General features: G+C 37.4%; 1 protein-coding gene and 1 long non-coding RNA gene across 3 annotated transcripts in view; one reads left to right on the forward strand and one right to left on the reverse strand.

Moving 5' to 3' along the window:
• Window positions 1–15,916, reverse strand: part of LOC150002027 (palmitoyltransferase ZDHHC11-like) — a 426,431-nt gene that overhangs the window by 78,827 nt on the left and 331,688 nt on the right. The gene's annotated exons all lie outside the window — the stretch shown is intronic.
• Window positions 1–15,916, forward strand: part of LOC150002028 (uncharacterized) — a 399,760-nt gene that overhangs the window by 62,472 nt on the left and 321,372 nt on the right. The window lies entirely within an intron of this gene.

Genomic DNA, 15,916 nt, shown 5'->3' on the forward strand with positions numbered 1-15,916 from the left:
TATGTATATCAATAATTATGTATTTGTAGGTTCTAATCTAATACAACAATAGTTTTGTTGTGTATTTAATAACAATATCTTAACTTACTTTCATTTCAGTTACCATTCGTTCATCAAGAGGATGTATTAAAACTACTTTTTTAGTCAAAATTCATATAATTTTAATGACAAATATTGAAGTGGGTGTGAAATAGGCAGAAGTTAGAAGGGAGTAACACTCAAAAACGCTGGCCTGAAGTAGCCTCTGTAATTGAAACCAAAACTTTTCTGAATTGGAATTAGTCAAAAAAGAAACAGCACCAAGTTACAATGATTTCATTAGATAATAAAAGAAAACCTAATATTAGACAAAGAGGGATAGAATTTTTGCCAATTCTGATGTCTGAGATGTCCTGTTCTTTCCACAGAGGAAGTACCTTCAATGCAAAGTGTACAGAAGATACAGAAGCTCTTCACACAACCGTGTTCATGGATCTATACCTAATATTGACTTCTAACGAAAACCAAGAAAAAGGGTTAAGTCACAGTCGTGTCAAGGTAGTTTCCTGCTCCGTAAAGCAACCCCTTCAAGGTATATAACTGTTTACTTTTTTGATTTATGTTGGAGTAAGCCTCAGTGAACTCCTTTCTAAAGTGTTTTAACATGTCTCTTTGACTAGTCTTTCATACTAAATTTTTCAGATGACTTTCTCTCATCCTGTTTTTCAATGTAGCTTTAGTTTACCTAGATGAAATGTAACCATAACCCTGGCTGGGTGGCTCAGTTGGTTGAAGAGTTATCCCATACACCAAAAGGTCATAGCTTTGATCCACCATCAGGGCACATACCTAGGTTATGCTGTTGGATTCCCGGTTGGGGAATGTATGGAAAGCAACCAATCAATGTTTCTCCCTGTCTCTTCCTCTGATCTCAATGAGCATATTCTTGGGTGAGGATAAAAAAAAAAATCATAACTAGATTTATAGCTATTAGAGCAATCACAGCACAAATAACTCTTGCATAAAGTACAGTGGCCATATTTATCCACTGAGATAAAGGGATGAATATAAATTGTAACAGTAGAAATTCTAGTTGAGTTAAGATTCACTTATTTGTTGTAGGAGTGAGCAACTAATGCAATGAGCAACTAAATGGGATGGGGACCCATCTAGTTTTCAGAACCTAAGAAAGAAAAACAGTCCTATGTGTTTTCATACGATCTGTGTGTGAATGGCATAACCAAGTCTTGTCCTCCCTGGGAAGACATTAAAATTTGTTTACTCCTTAGAATCTGTGGACAAGGGAAACCATCATACTTATCATCCTAACTGGGACTTTGAGGGAGTGTAAGGGTGGCTTTATGAATTATAATGCATGGGAAGTAGACATAAATTGGAATTGTTCTGGGCATATTGGACTCAAACTGTGATCCCAGAAGAATAGGCTTGCTTTCAATGAATGAGCTATTTAAATAAAGCTTTTTCATGTATACAGCTCCTATCCGAGGTGTTTAATCTACAGATGATTTCATTAGAGCTCTGTTGCCAGACTTAGGTCAAAGAGTAGTCACATTTTCAGCTCTCTATGCTCTTTCCTGGAGTATTTTTATCTTTTAGTTCATTTGCATTATCTTACATACACCTCTCCTGCTCACTCAGTCTAAAGAAGCCCTCTTCAATGTGAGCTCTGCTTTTCAGTAGACTGTAAACATATCAATGGATAAGGAATGATATACTTAGAAAAAATACCCTTCTGAAACCATCATATAATAACCAATACAGGCATACCTTGGAGATGTCTTGGGTTTGGTTCGAGACCACTGCAATACAGAAAGTGACACAAATGCCCGGCTTCCCAGTGCATACAAACTTTATGTTTCTACTATACTGTTATCTACTAAGTGTGCAATAGCAAAGTGTCTAAAGAAACAATGTGCATACCTTAATTAAAATATTTTCTTGCTAAAAATGATAACCGTTATCTGAGCCTTCACCAAATCATCTTTTTCTGGTGGAGGGTCATACCTCCAGTTTGTAAAATGCAATATTTGTGAAGCACAATAAAGCAAAGAGATATGCCCCTGCAATTATCAATGGATTTAAAACAATTAATGAGAGTTGATTAGGGAACAAGATATGACATAATCTCAAAGGCTCTCCATACAGAATATTCAGTAATTACAAAGGGAAAAAGTCACTAAAGTTGAAATAATCTGGGAAAAATCCCTTTAAATAAATCATTACAGTTATTATCATCAAACATGGGAAAAAACTGTTACTAGGGGCCTTCTTTTGTGATGATGCACCGAGAAAAGAAATACCACTCACGTAATAAATATATTTCTTTGGAAATACATAGTCCAAAGTAATCGCGGTAGAACAGAGAACAAAAATGGAAGGATATCTCTTCAAAAATGTCAATGTCATAAAGAGAAAGGGAAGCTAAGGAATTCCCACTTGTGAACATGGGTAGAGACATACACTTATATTCTATGAAGAGCAATGATAGAATTCCATTTCCAGACTCTAGACTTTTTTAAAAGTATATTTTATTGATTGTGTTGTTATGGTATAGTAATTTCCCCCCTTTGCTCCCCTCTGCCCAGTACCCCCTCTTCCCCCCAGAAATCCCATCCCCCTTAGTTCATGTCCATGGGTTGTGCATGTAAGTTCTTTTGTTTCACCCTTTCCTATATTATTCATAACTTCCATATGTCTATTTTGTAGTAACCAATTATGCTTCTTAATCACTGCACCATTTCCCCATTTCTCCCTCTTCCCCTTCCCAGTTGATAAGCCTCCAAATGATCCCCATACCTATGATTCTGTTCCTATTCTGGTTTGCTTAGTTGGGTTTTGTTTTTATTTTTTAGATTTAGTTGTTGATAGTTGTGAGTTAGTTGTCATTTTAATGTTCATAATTTGATCCTCTTTTTCTTAAGTAAGTCCCTTTGATATTTCATATAATAATAGTTTGGTGATGATGAGTTCCTTAAGCTTGACCTTGTCTGGGAAGCACTTTATCTGCCCTTCCATTCTAAATGATAGCTTTGCTGGATAGAGGAATCTTGGTTGTAAGCCCTTGCTTTTCATCACCTTGAGTTCTTCTTGCCAGTCCCTTCTTGACTGCAAAGTTTCTTTTGAGAAATAAGCTGAAAGTCTTATAGGCACCCCTTTGTAGGAAACTCTCTGCTTTTCTCTTGCTGCATTTAAGATTCTCTTTGTCTCAAACCTTTGGCATTTTAATGATGATGTGTCTTGGTGTGGTCCTCTTTGGGTCTAGCTTGTTTGGGAGTCTCTGTGCTCCCTGGACTTGTATGTCTATTTCCTTCACCAAATTTGGGGATGTTTTCTTCATTATTTTCTCACATAAGCTTTCAATTCCTTGCTCTTCCTCTTCTCCTTTTGGCAACCCTGTGGTTCAGATGTTTGCACATTTAAAGTTGTCCCAGAGGTTCCTAAGCCTCTCCTCATTGTTTTCAATTCTTGTTTCCTCATTCTGTACTGGTTGACTGGTTTTTTCTTTCTTATATTCTAAATAATTGAGTTGAATCCTGGTTTCCTTTCCTTCACCACTGATTTTGTGTGGATTTTCCTTCATTTTATTTAGCATACATTTTACCTCTTTCCTTATGTGTTTGCCATACTTAAGGATATCTGTCAAGTTAGTGAGCATCTTTATCACCAGTGTTTTGAAGTCTGCATCTGTTAGGTAGGCTATCTCCTCATTTGTTAGGTTGGCTATCTCCTTGTCGCTTAGTTCTCCCACTGGAATCTTGATCCATTCCCCCTTTTGGGCCATACTTTTCTGTCTCCTCAACTTTACAGGCTCCTGTGTTTGTTTGCCTCTGTGTCTTAGGTAGAGCTGTCACATCTGTTATGTGGTAAGGGGCAGAGACTTAGGTATTCATCGGTACAGGGCAACCCGTTTCATCACGTTATGGCGCTGTATGTTGAGGAGGGCTCTGAGAGGGAACAATGCTGCTTTCTCAGCACTCACCTCTTTTTCAGGCATTTTCCCCACCTTTGTATGGGACTGGTGTCTCTGTAGCTGTTGCCTTGGCCATCGTTCCCAGAGTGGGTGGGTCTGTGGATGTTTTAGGACCGTGGGGGCCCTTTAAACAAGCAGACTCTACTGAGAGACCGACAGTTTCTTCCTTCATCCAACCCCCACTGGTTTGCACAGTCAGAAGCAATGAGGCTTTATTTTCCCTGGTTGTGAGACCATGAGTCATGCAGTCTGGTCTGGTGCTGGGAGAGCTCCCCAGATGTCTCTCCCAACCTTTTAAAATGTGTGACTGCACTTTCTGCTGGCCTGTTGCTGCTGCCGCTGTTGCTGCCACCACACTGCGACTTCTCTGCCCCGACTCCACGCCTCCTACCTGTCTGGATAAGTATTTCTTCTTTATATCTTTGTTTGTTGGACTTCCATGCTGCTCGATTATCTGGAACTTCTGGTTATCTCTAGTTTTGAGGTAGTTGTATTCCTTCTTAGTTGTGGAGGGAGACACAGTGTGTCTGTCTAGGCCTCCATCTTGGCCAGAAGTCCCTCAAATATCTGAGACTCTAGATTTTTTTACAGAAGCAGTTTTGCTTCTTTATTAGTTTTATAAAACTTGACAGTCTTTCCTTACATTACAAATAATCTAAAATCACATTCATTTTATGTGTTTCCTGAATGACCTGGGAACCACTTCTAAAGACAACTCATTGCTGGAGGTGAAGAAGATGGAGTGAGCATCTCACGGCCATGTTGGGAAGTTCTTCAAGGTAAAGAACTGTCTTGCTTTTCTTCATCACATAAACGAGAGACAACAGCTACATGAATTAATGAATATATAAAGCTGTGAGTAATAAGGACCTTTTTCTAGAGTGGGAGGTGAGACACCTGAATCTTGCATGTGTCCCCCAAGTGACAGTCATTAAATAGTTACACTTGGGAATGAGGAAAGTACATTTTTAAACTCTTTAATACAAGATACCATTACATAACATTTTTAGTTTAGATTTGAAAAAGAAATTACTCTTTATGAAGAAGAAAAATATATAAATATGTATTCTTCTCCATCATATGCCAGAAGAAAAAAGAAATTACAGATGTCAAGGAAACACAGGTTGGAGGGAACAGGCTAGAGAGATGGTCCAGAGTCCTCCCATTGACAGCCATTGTTAGATATGCCTTTGAAGTCAACTTTACCTGCAAGTTCATGTGTCTCCAGACCTTCAGAGTTGCTCACTCCTGGGCCTTTGAACACACTGTTTCATTGGTCTGGAAGTTGTGGTCTCTCTTCCCCCATTCTAGTGTTCTAATTTGTCATTTGGTGATCATATCAAGCATCACATCCTGTATTCTTCCTTGATTTCCTGGCACTTCTGCCCCACATTCTCTTGCCTCCAGAACTGTGGAGGAATAAATTTCTGTTGTTTAAATCACCCTGTCAGCAAACTGATACAGTCTTCTCATTAGATGTTTTTTCCTGTAAAAGTAATGTTTATTGGCTACCTAGATACTGCCTTTGAAAATACCTTCCTTACGGTATTTGAAAAGAAGTTGCATACTTCACTTTATTCATCCACATAGCCGAAACATTAAAATGAGAAAATGGAAAATTATATGGCTTTTTATGCATTTCACATCACAACATAACCAGTGCAAGCAGTCTGTCATTCTCTTGGCTCTGATAAAGCAGAGGAGCTGCTCACTCAGGTTTTCGCTTCTAACATCTCTCCAATCATTGAGGAAATTGGCGCTGGGTGTCTATGTCTTCTTTAAAAAAAAATTTACTCATGTATTCTTAGAGAGAGAGGACAGGAGGGAGAGAGAAGGAGAAACACCAGTTGGGTGCCTCTTGTACACACCCCGACCAGGAACTGAACCTGTAACCCAGGCAGGTGCCCTGAGTATTCAACAGCCTTAGAGAGAAAGAATGTGTTATTTTTCTATGGCTAAAATAATTCATATTTATAAATATTATTTTATGTGTTTATATCATTAATATTTTAATTACAATGAAAATCTGATGTTCATGAAATACTGCACACCCTAAATTAGGTTAGGTACCAAAATGAATACTTTTATGTTGATATTAATTTAGTGAAATTTCTGAGTTTATTTTTTATGTAACAATGTGATTAGACATTTTTTTTAAGTTTTAATAATTTGTCATTGAAATGTCTACCCAATGTGCAGGGAGACAGTCTAATACTTATCGAAATCCAATAGTATGGGACCCTTAAGCTTGAGTAAATAACCAAAGGTCATCTAATTCACCTGCCAGCCAATAGAATCATTCCTTCCAGATCATCTTTGACAGGTATGTCGGTCAATCCTCATTTTCATCATACTTCCAATAATAGAGGTCATTGTATTTACTCCGATCACCAGGCCAACCTATTTCTTTGTTCTATAACTTTGGTTGCTAGAAAGTTCTTAACAGTAAGACCATGTCTGTAGCTTTCACTCATTTTTGGAAGTTTTTCATCCATAAACAGAGGACCAAAGGTTTGAAGGAAGTTTCCAATTGTGTCTTAACTGTCTTACTTCAGCCTAAATACCCAAGATCTTTCAGCAATATATTATAAAGTATATAACGGTAAAACTATACCTACTTTGATCAGACACTTTGTTTCTGCAAATGGGAAACAGCATTAATCACTATTAGCTTTTTTTAGCAGTTCGGTCCCATCATTGTTTCAGTTGAATTTTCATTTATTGAAATGAACTGCCATTTAGCCAGTGATCCTCTTTATGCCCCTGTACACATCAAATACAAAATAGCATAAATCTGTGCTATTTCCATTCTCCATGATGAGTCCTGAAAAGGACTTAAGAGAACAACAAAAGCAAGTAGAGTGAAGAACAGAAATATTGCCATTGAATTCATCCTTCCTTTCTTTTGTTCCTCCTCTTTTCCTACTTTCTTCTGTTGGGAGCAGACATATATCATTCCCTGTGTTTTCTCCACATTTAGCAAAGAACCTAGCACAGAACAGGTGCTCAAAAAAGTATCTGTTGATGGACTCATTCTAATTTTCATGTCAGACATGCTTCAGTAGAGGATACGAGAATTAGAAATGTCACCAGGTGGCAACATGTGATTTCAATAGGTGTTTATTTATGAAACATAAACAAGACCCCCAATATGTGCCTAGGTAGGAATTGCTCAATTTTCTTATATTCTTCATTCCTCTGCTCAGCAACTTCCTTTTGCAGGCACTGAACTCAGGTTGTTCTCTGAGAGTATAGCCACATTATAGTTGATTTTTTTTTTTGCATACTATTTAGAGAAGTTAACTACTCTTTAAAACATTATTTCTGAAATATGAGTTTTTTTAAAACCCAATGTTCACATGCTTTAGATACAATGTATGTATTACTCCCCTAAAGACTGATTTGCCTGGTTTGCAGCTTACTATGCTTCTTGGTTTTCATCATTGTTTATGCTGATGACCTGGATTTTAGAAACTTTTAAACAGGGAAATAAAATTCAAAATTAGTTAAATTTAGGACATTGCTGCTAGTCACAGGTGATAAAGTTATGTTTTATTATCTATAAATCTGATTAACTTTTTCCTATATTTCTAAGCTCAAATATGAATATAAGATGGTAATACCCAGGGTTTTCCAGAGAAAACAGACCAAGAAGAGATAATAGATTAGATAGATAGACAGATAGATAAATAGACATATAGATGATAGATATCTAGAAAGGGATTTTGCACACATGATTCTGGAGCCTGACAAGCCCTAAGATCTTCATGGGGAGTCTGCAAGCTGGAGACCCAGAAGAACGAATGGTGTAGTTCTAGTCCAAAATCCTGCAGGCTGCAGATCCAGGAAGAGCTGATGTTTCAGTTTGAGTCTGAAGACAGGAAGAAAACAAAAAACAAGAAACAAAACATGTTTCAGCTCAAAGGTAAGAGGAATTCCTTTTTTTTTTTTTCTGAGAAGGTCAGGTTTTTGCTATTGTTGTTGTTCTATTCAGGCCTTCAACTAACTGACTGAGGCCCACTTATATAAGGATGGAAGATCTGCTTTACTCCATCTGTTGATTTAAATATCAGACTCATTCAAAATACCTTCTCTAATATATCAAAATGTCTGGGCAGCCAAGTCAAGCTGGCACTTACAAGTAGTCATTATACAAATCAAAGCATTTGAACCAAAGGAATAAAAATGAGCACAAGTTAAATTAAGGAGCATTCTCTTAATCACTTATTCAACAGCTATTTAAATGTGCATTATGCATTCGAAGGTAAATAAGACATAGATCATTATTTTTCCATGTATCGGTTGGCCAAAAAGTTTGTATGGTTTCTTCTGTAAAATAAAAGGCACCTTTTTCATTTTCACCAATAACTATTGATTTGGATATTTTGAGTAGGTTGGCTGTCTCACACGTGGTATAACATTGATTGTTCTCAATTAAAGTCTCGACTTTATCACTATTGACTTCAACTTCTCTACCCGTCCTGGGAGCACTGTCCAGAGAGAAATCTCCAGCACAAAACTTCGCAAACCACTTCTGACATGGTCACGGCGCCTTCTTCACACACTGCACAAATCTTTGTGTGTGTCAGTTGTGTTTTTCTACCTTTGTTGAATTAGTAAAGCACATATGCTGAAAATGTTGTGCGTTTTCTTCCATCTTCAGTATTAAAATGGCTACACGAAAATTCGCCAATTTTGATGTTTTTTAAAATGCACACTGGTATGATAGCATCACAATAAAATCTAACGGAACTGTTTCAAAGGCAATTAAAGACAATGAAGTGCTACAAGAGCCTTCTTACAGAAAAAAGAAAATGAATGAACTTTTTGGCCAAGCCAATATATATGTATAGAATATGTCATATAATATATATGATACAGAATATAATAAGAACGAGAAAAATGATCCATGGGAAAATAATATAAACTGGGAATTTACAAAAGATATTCAAGAAAGGTCAATAAACAAATGATAAGAAGTTCAGCTTCACTAATCAAGGAAATTCACATTTAAAAAATAAGAAGGGTGAAGGAATTAAGCAAAAAAAAAAAAAAGAAAGAAAAGAAAGACTCATGGACACAGCAACAGGATGCAGCTTTTAAAACAAGTGTGTTACAGAAAGATGCTATTATAAGAAATAACGGGGCAGCCGACTAGACTGAAGAACTTGTTAGGAAAGTTCTAGATGGAGGGTCTGGCATGCTCAAAGTTCTGGCAAGAGTAAATATCACAGCACTGAGAAACTAAAGCCCATTGTGCCTGGCTCAGGAGAGTGATGGAAGGAGTGAGACTTGAAGCCAGAGGGGTAGTCAAGAGACTGGTCTTAAAGCTTCACGGGCATGATTAGAGTTTGGGAGACAACATTTTCTAAGGGAGTTGACAAGTTATATATACGGGGGGTTTAGGCAGGCAAAGGACTGGTCCAAATTGCATTAAAAGAAAACTGAGATCAGAGAGGACAGATTAGAGGTAGAGAAAGCCCAGTTATGAGACTGTCATACAAAATGGTGAAAGATGATGGTGAACTCAACCAGGATTGTGACAATGGAGATAGGCTAAAAATACACAGAGATGAGAGACACAATTAATAGAATGTATGTGGTGATTGAATGGTTGTGCAAGTTGAAACAGGGAAGCAGGTGCAATTGGTGAGAAGTGAATGAAGATTCAGAGCCTTGAGGACCTCAGAAAATAAGTGAAGAGGAAGCTGCAAGAGGTGCAGGGAATAAATGTTCAGATAGGCAGGAGATCCAGAAAATGTGCTATCTCAGACAACAGAAGAGAGGAAGAGAAAGAGGCATGCATTATATCATTAAATTCAACTTAACATTAAAGCAAATTAAGTACAGAATGAATGACCATTGTATTTTAAGGTATTCAGGAAGGGGGCATGTATGCAAGGATGGGAGATGCTAGTTTAAAAGAGATTGAGGAGTGCAACCTGAGAAAATGATGACAATGGCATAAATAACTTGTTTGAAGAGTAGCTATAAAGTGGAGAAACAAGACTGTCCTGTGGCTAGAGACGTAAGTGATCAGGAAAGAATTTTTTTATATTAAGAAGTGGGAGATTTGTGCCTACAAAAACGTTGGTTGGAAAAGCCAGTATAGAGGTTGAAGTTTCCAAAAGGGAAAGGGATAGATGGTCTCAAGTTAAAGTGTGACTAGGAATAATTGGTAACTACTAACCTTGATGAGAGCCCAACATTTATCAATTTGTTGGACTCCCACAGTGACCTGATGAAGTTGGCACTACTATTATCCCCATTTTTATATATGTTATTACACAAGAGAGTTAACCATCTTGCCCAGGGCCACAAGCAAGAGAACTAGAATTTGGACTCATGCAGTCTAGATCCCTAGCTGCATCCTATAAGAACCTACACGGACAGGTGGAGGTACAGAAAAAGGATAGAGAGGTAGGGGAAACCTGGGATTGATAATGCACTGAGTTTACATACTGCCCACCATATGCAATCCAATAAGGAACCCAGAGAAAGCTTCTGAAGTCAGCTCTACTCGAAGAGAACTTAAATCCATATGTAATGACTAACATGTATTTTTGACTCATTCACTTAACACTTAACTATACAACAGGCACTGCAAATACACGGGCATTAAAACATGAACGATTCTAACATAAACCCTTGATATCTATTGGGCTAGTCAGCTTTGGCTGCCATAGACTGAGTGACTTAAACAACAGAAATCTTATTTTCCCACTTAAGTAAAACGCCAAGGTCCCTTGGGATCGGTTTTGGTGAGAGCTCTCTTTCTGGCTTGCAGATGGAGATTGGCTTTCTTGCTGTTTTCTCTCTACAGGTTCTGTCTCCAAATACAAATACAGCCATGTATGAATTTTGGGAGGACACAATTCATTCCATAGCAACTATACTCTTCATTTCCACAATAACCCTGTATGGTTATTATAGTAGCAGTTGTCGTGTTTATTATTATCTATAGCTCATAGATGAAATCAATGAAATGCATCTGCCACACAGTTGGTAAAGGACAGGAATGAGACTCCATGTCAGCCTTCCTTTTAGGCAATTTGATTTGCCTTTCAGAAAGGTCAGACTTGTATCATTAGACAAAGGAGAAGGCTATCCAAAGGAAGAAAGAAGCATCCTCTCAGTTTTCTCTTCCTCATGTTACATAATGTAATCACCATTGGTTTTTTATTGTCTCTAGCGATGAGTATTATGCCATTCCTAATTTTATCTTTTTAGTATTTGTACAGATTTTTACATGAGCCCATCCCCATTTTATACTTTTCTTCAGAATCCATCTACTTTTACTCCAAACGTTAGCTCTCTGGAAACACTGATCGCAGACACGGCGGCCCCAGGACTTTCTGAGCTTACAGAAGCATTAGAGGGCAACTATACTTGAAGTCAATTCACTCCATTTCAGAGAAATATGTTGAGATCGGTGTTTAAAATATTTGACCAGCGATACTCATGACTGCAAAATCAACTTTTAATGTATTATAACTATTATTGGATAACCACATTTCCATTAAGTTTATAGGGTGTTTATATCCATTTCAGAAACATGAATTCCTAATATTATTTTCAGGTGATCTATAAGTAACTCCATATTTGCTTATCAATATGATATTTTCTTTTGGTCACATGAAATGGAAAACGTACATGACAAGGTATTTCATTTTCTTAGTCAAAGATTGTGTTAATCCAGAAAATTGTATCTTACTTTGGAAGCTGCATGCATCCCTCATGTGATCCTTGGTGTTAGACATCATCAGCCTTCCAAGAACATTACACATAGTCTGAGTGAACAGTTCTTGTTGAAATAGCTAAGTGGGCTTTTTAAGAATAAATCAATTTTAGACTTTAAATTTTGCCATGTAAATTGTATTTTTGGCATAATATGGTTGCCTTAATGGTAAAAATTCTGTGAAGGGTCAACTTGCTGCCCACAAAGAAATTAAGGGAGGTTAATAAAAACTTCTCAAAATGAAAAAGGTCAGTGATCAAAGTTAGTTATTAAAATGGCCTTTCAGCAAAGCTGCTCTCTTTTTCAATGCCAGATTTTCTTGAACAGACCTCTTCACTAAACGAATAATACATTTTTTGATAAATAATTTGAAAATAAACTTTACTCTCTACCAGTGCTGTCCACTAGAACATTCTGCAAACGTTCTATATCTGCAATGTCCAATGATAGTCATTAACCACATATAACTAATGAATAAATTGAATGTAGCTAATGTAGCTGAAGAACGGAATTTTAAATTATGTTGTATTTTAACTAAGTTAAGTTCAATAGACACACCTGGCTACTAGCTACTGTTGAGCACACAGCTCTATACCGTACGCATTAGTGCCCTAGTGCTATCATTAAAAAGTATCACAAATCGGCTGCCTCAAACCAACACTAGTGTATTGTCACACAGTTGTGGAGGCCAGACGTCTGAAACCAGGGTGTTAACAAGGGTGTGCCCCCTCTGAAATCTGTAGGGGAGAATTCTTTCTTACCTCTTCTAGTATAGGGTGTTTGCCACCTTTGGTGGTCCTTGGCTTGTAGAGGCATCACTCCAATCTCTGCCTCCATCATCACATGGCCTTTCTCTGTGTGTCTCTGTGTCCAAAATTCACTTTTTGCATCAGCACATCAATCATATTGGATTAAAAGCCCACCTGTTCCATTTTCACTTCATTCTAACGATATTTCCAATGTCTGTAACGACCCCAGTCCCAAGATCATATTCTGAGGTACTTGGGGGTTAATTTCAATATTTTCTGGAGGGAGGGACATAATTCATAAAACCATACGTTTTTTGAAAATTAAAACCTGAAAAAATCTTCTCAAGTATTTTATTATAATTAAGTATACGAAAGGCCTCCCATTTTAAATTATGCCTATAAGTTCCTTATTTGCTCTAACTGATATTCAAAAAATATCAGTTGAGTTCAGTTGAAACAAACTTAAAATTTAAAGAAATTGAAAGGAATTCCAGAAGAGATTATGTTTTATGTATCTTAGACTTGCTCAAATTAATAGATGAAGTGTTTTGATATCTAAGGACCAAGAGAAGAAGATATGTAAGGTTATTTTTGACTTTCAAAACTTTTAAGTTAAGAAGTAATTTAGTTAATTCCTTTTTCCTGGAACATCTTAAACTTGTTGCTCCTCTTCCTCTAAATTAACACTTCAGAATAAAAACATTCACATTGGCATAAGTTTGAGAAACTTTTAATGTAAACAACATCAAGAAGCTGCTTTAATGTAGAACTTGTCAGAGATTTTATTAGCTAACACTCATTGTGAGCTTCAAGAGCTTGGCAGACTGTACAATGTTTCCCAAAGTCTTCAGGTTCAAAACAGATTTTTTGTGTTATGTTTGTTTTGCTTCATGTTTTAGCCTCTCACAAAATAACACACCTGGGAAAGTGTTGCACTAAATGTAGTAACTAATATTCAGCCTATTCCATGATTCACCCTAATCTTGTTACTGTTGGTAACTACAACAAAAGCATTCCTTTACCCCATGGTTTAAAGTTATCCAAACACTCTCAGATTTTAAGAGTAATTCACATTCTTCCTCTTCTGTACCTAATGTGCAATCAGTAATCAAGTCTTATGACATCGAAGTTATAGTTGATATTTTCCTCTTTCCATTTTCTCAGCCTCAAGTGGAAAGAGAAATCTAATGTAAGTCTCATACTTTACGTCTCTAAACTCAATTTCTATACAATTCAATTTCTCCAATCTTCCTTAAGTACCAATCTCACAACATTTAAGGAGAAATTAAAGCAGCTTTATTAAACTTCATCTCAAGGAAAAGTAATTAGCTACTATTAACTTACTGTTCACTGAATGCCTGAGATTGTAAATTATTGCTTTGTCAACCCTTGGTTTATCCTGGAACTGGAATAGAACAAAGGCAATGCCAAACATTCTTTCCTGTTCCCAAGAGCAGTAATAATTACTAGATAACCAACCAAAGTAGGTTTCATTAAATGCTAAATTTATCTTCATGGGAAGAAAAGAATATCTTTATAGAGTTATCTAGTATCATCTCATTAAAACTGGCTTTTGTGATTACTTGGTAGATTTGGCTATCCTCGAGTAACAAAAAATAAATAAAAGATTCTCAAAGGCTTTAATACTAGTGACTTATGGAAAGACCTTTGTGTGAACAGGTGGATAGAAACAGACAAATGGAACACAATATCAGGAGCTACATTCTCCTATTCTAGACCCCCACATTTGTAATTGACTTTCCGCAAAGAAATATCATCAGTTATATTATATTCACAATTTCTAGTGTTACTGCTTTATGGTTTGCTTTATATTAATGCATATACTTCTTTCAGTATATAGTTGTGTGAGAGCTATAAATGCAAGGTTTTGAGACAGGACAGAGAGAAGTTAGGCAATTTCCTTGGCAAGTGGAATAGGGAAACTGAGCCAGCTGCACACAGTGGCCGCATGATTTCCAGCCCAGTGCAGATGGTCACCAGTGTGGAAGGCCTGACTGCCTGGCAGGGGGCAGAACTGGGAAAATAAGAACCTCACCCGCTGGGGAACATTTCTTTCCCTGACCTTTTCTCTCTGGAGTTAACATCTAGGCCTCAGTTGTATTTCAACTCCAGGTCCAGAAAAGCAGCAAAACCAGGTGGGTGACACCAGGACCAACCGCAATGACTAATGACCTGTGCCCTGGCACTGACTGATCAGTGGAGATCATGATCCTAAAAGGTCACAAATGGAGAGTGGATGAATATTCTACTGAAACCCTCCCCTAAGATTCCTGCCTGTAAGGAGGAGACAAAAGCCTCCAGACAAAGGACCTAGGGGCTCCTGCTCTCCCTCTGGTGAGTAGCCAGCTTCACTTCATTTTCCTTTCCCTTCCTCTCCCCCTGCCCTCACTTCTTTCTTCACAGGTGTGCATCTCCTAAGTTCCAAGGCAATGGGAATATGGCAGCTTGTCCCAAGCTAATCCCCTGAACTTGTCCCCAAAGTCCCCTTTTCTCTGACTCCCCAGTATGCTAAGGCAGGCCAGCCAAGACTCTCCTGTTGCTTCCTCTATGCTAAGCCCTTCCCTGTTTCACTTTCTCCAGCTTTAATAAATTTATCCTCAGAGCCACCTGAACTTGTGTTGTGAAATATTTCCTACAAGAAGCCAAAGATGCACACACTACAGCTACTCTAGGCAGATCCACTCAGGGCCTCACCCCTGTCCTGTAACAGTTTCATCACTGGTTTTGTTTGTGCATCATTTAAGCAACTTCATATTAAAATTATACTCATACTAACTTTTTTCTTTAATGGGAATATGTCATATATGTTTCAGAGACACAGTTCAGTTCTGTAACATTCAGCTTTGAAATGACCTGTTTTGTGGAAAAGCTTGATACCTCAAGCTGTGGCTTTTTCAAAATAAAACTTTTCAACAAAACATTGAATTGGTTTCAGATGGATATTCACCTGCCTGTCTGGCAGTCTGGCCTTTGCTTAGCACTATGGAACGCTCTTCTTAACATCACTGCGTTTCTTATTCTCCTTATGAAACTGGAAGGATTTGGTAAAACGGAGAGTAAAAAGTGAAAAATACAAACTGACTGTGTAACTTAAAAATTAAAGCAGATTCCTGTTTCGGGTCATTATAAAGCTCTTAGGAGACCAAAACTTTGAAACCCAAATATAAGATTTTGTGTATTTGAAGAAAATGAGTGTAAGTGCAAGTTTTATGTATAAACTGGGAGAAGGAGAGGAGTGAAAAAGGAGGTGTAAAGAAAGCCTACATTGCTCAGAAGCAATAGGATGTGCTTTTCCTACTTCTGATGGTGCTTTTTAGAGTCTCATTATCTCTTTCATCATTTTTGCTTTGGTAGGGACTTTCCTCTGATGTTGTTCTTCTACTCTACCTGCTCCTCCTTGGTTCCCTCTCTGGAATTTACTCACCTCGACCTAGTAGC

This window comes from Furipterus horrens, unplaced genomic scaffold (genome assembly GCF_987537825.1).
Source record: "Furipterus horrens unplaced genomic scaffold, mFurHor1.1.pri manual_scaffold_9, whole genome shotgun sequence".
NCBI lineage: Eukaryota > Metazoa > Chordata > Mammalia > Chiroptera > Furipteridae > Furipterus > Furipterus horrens.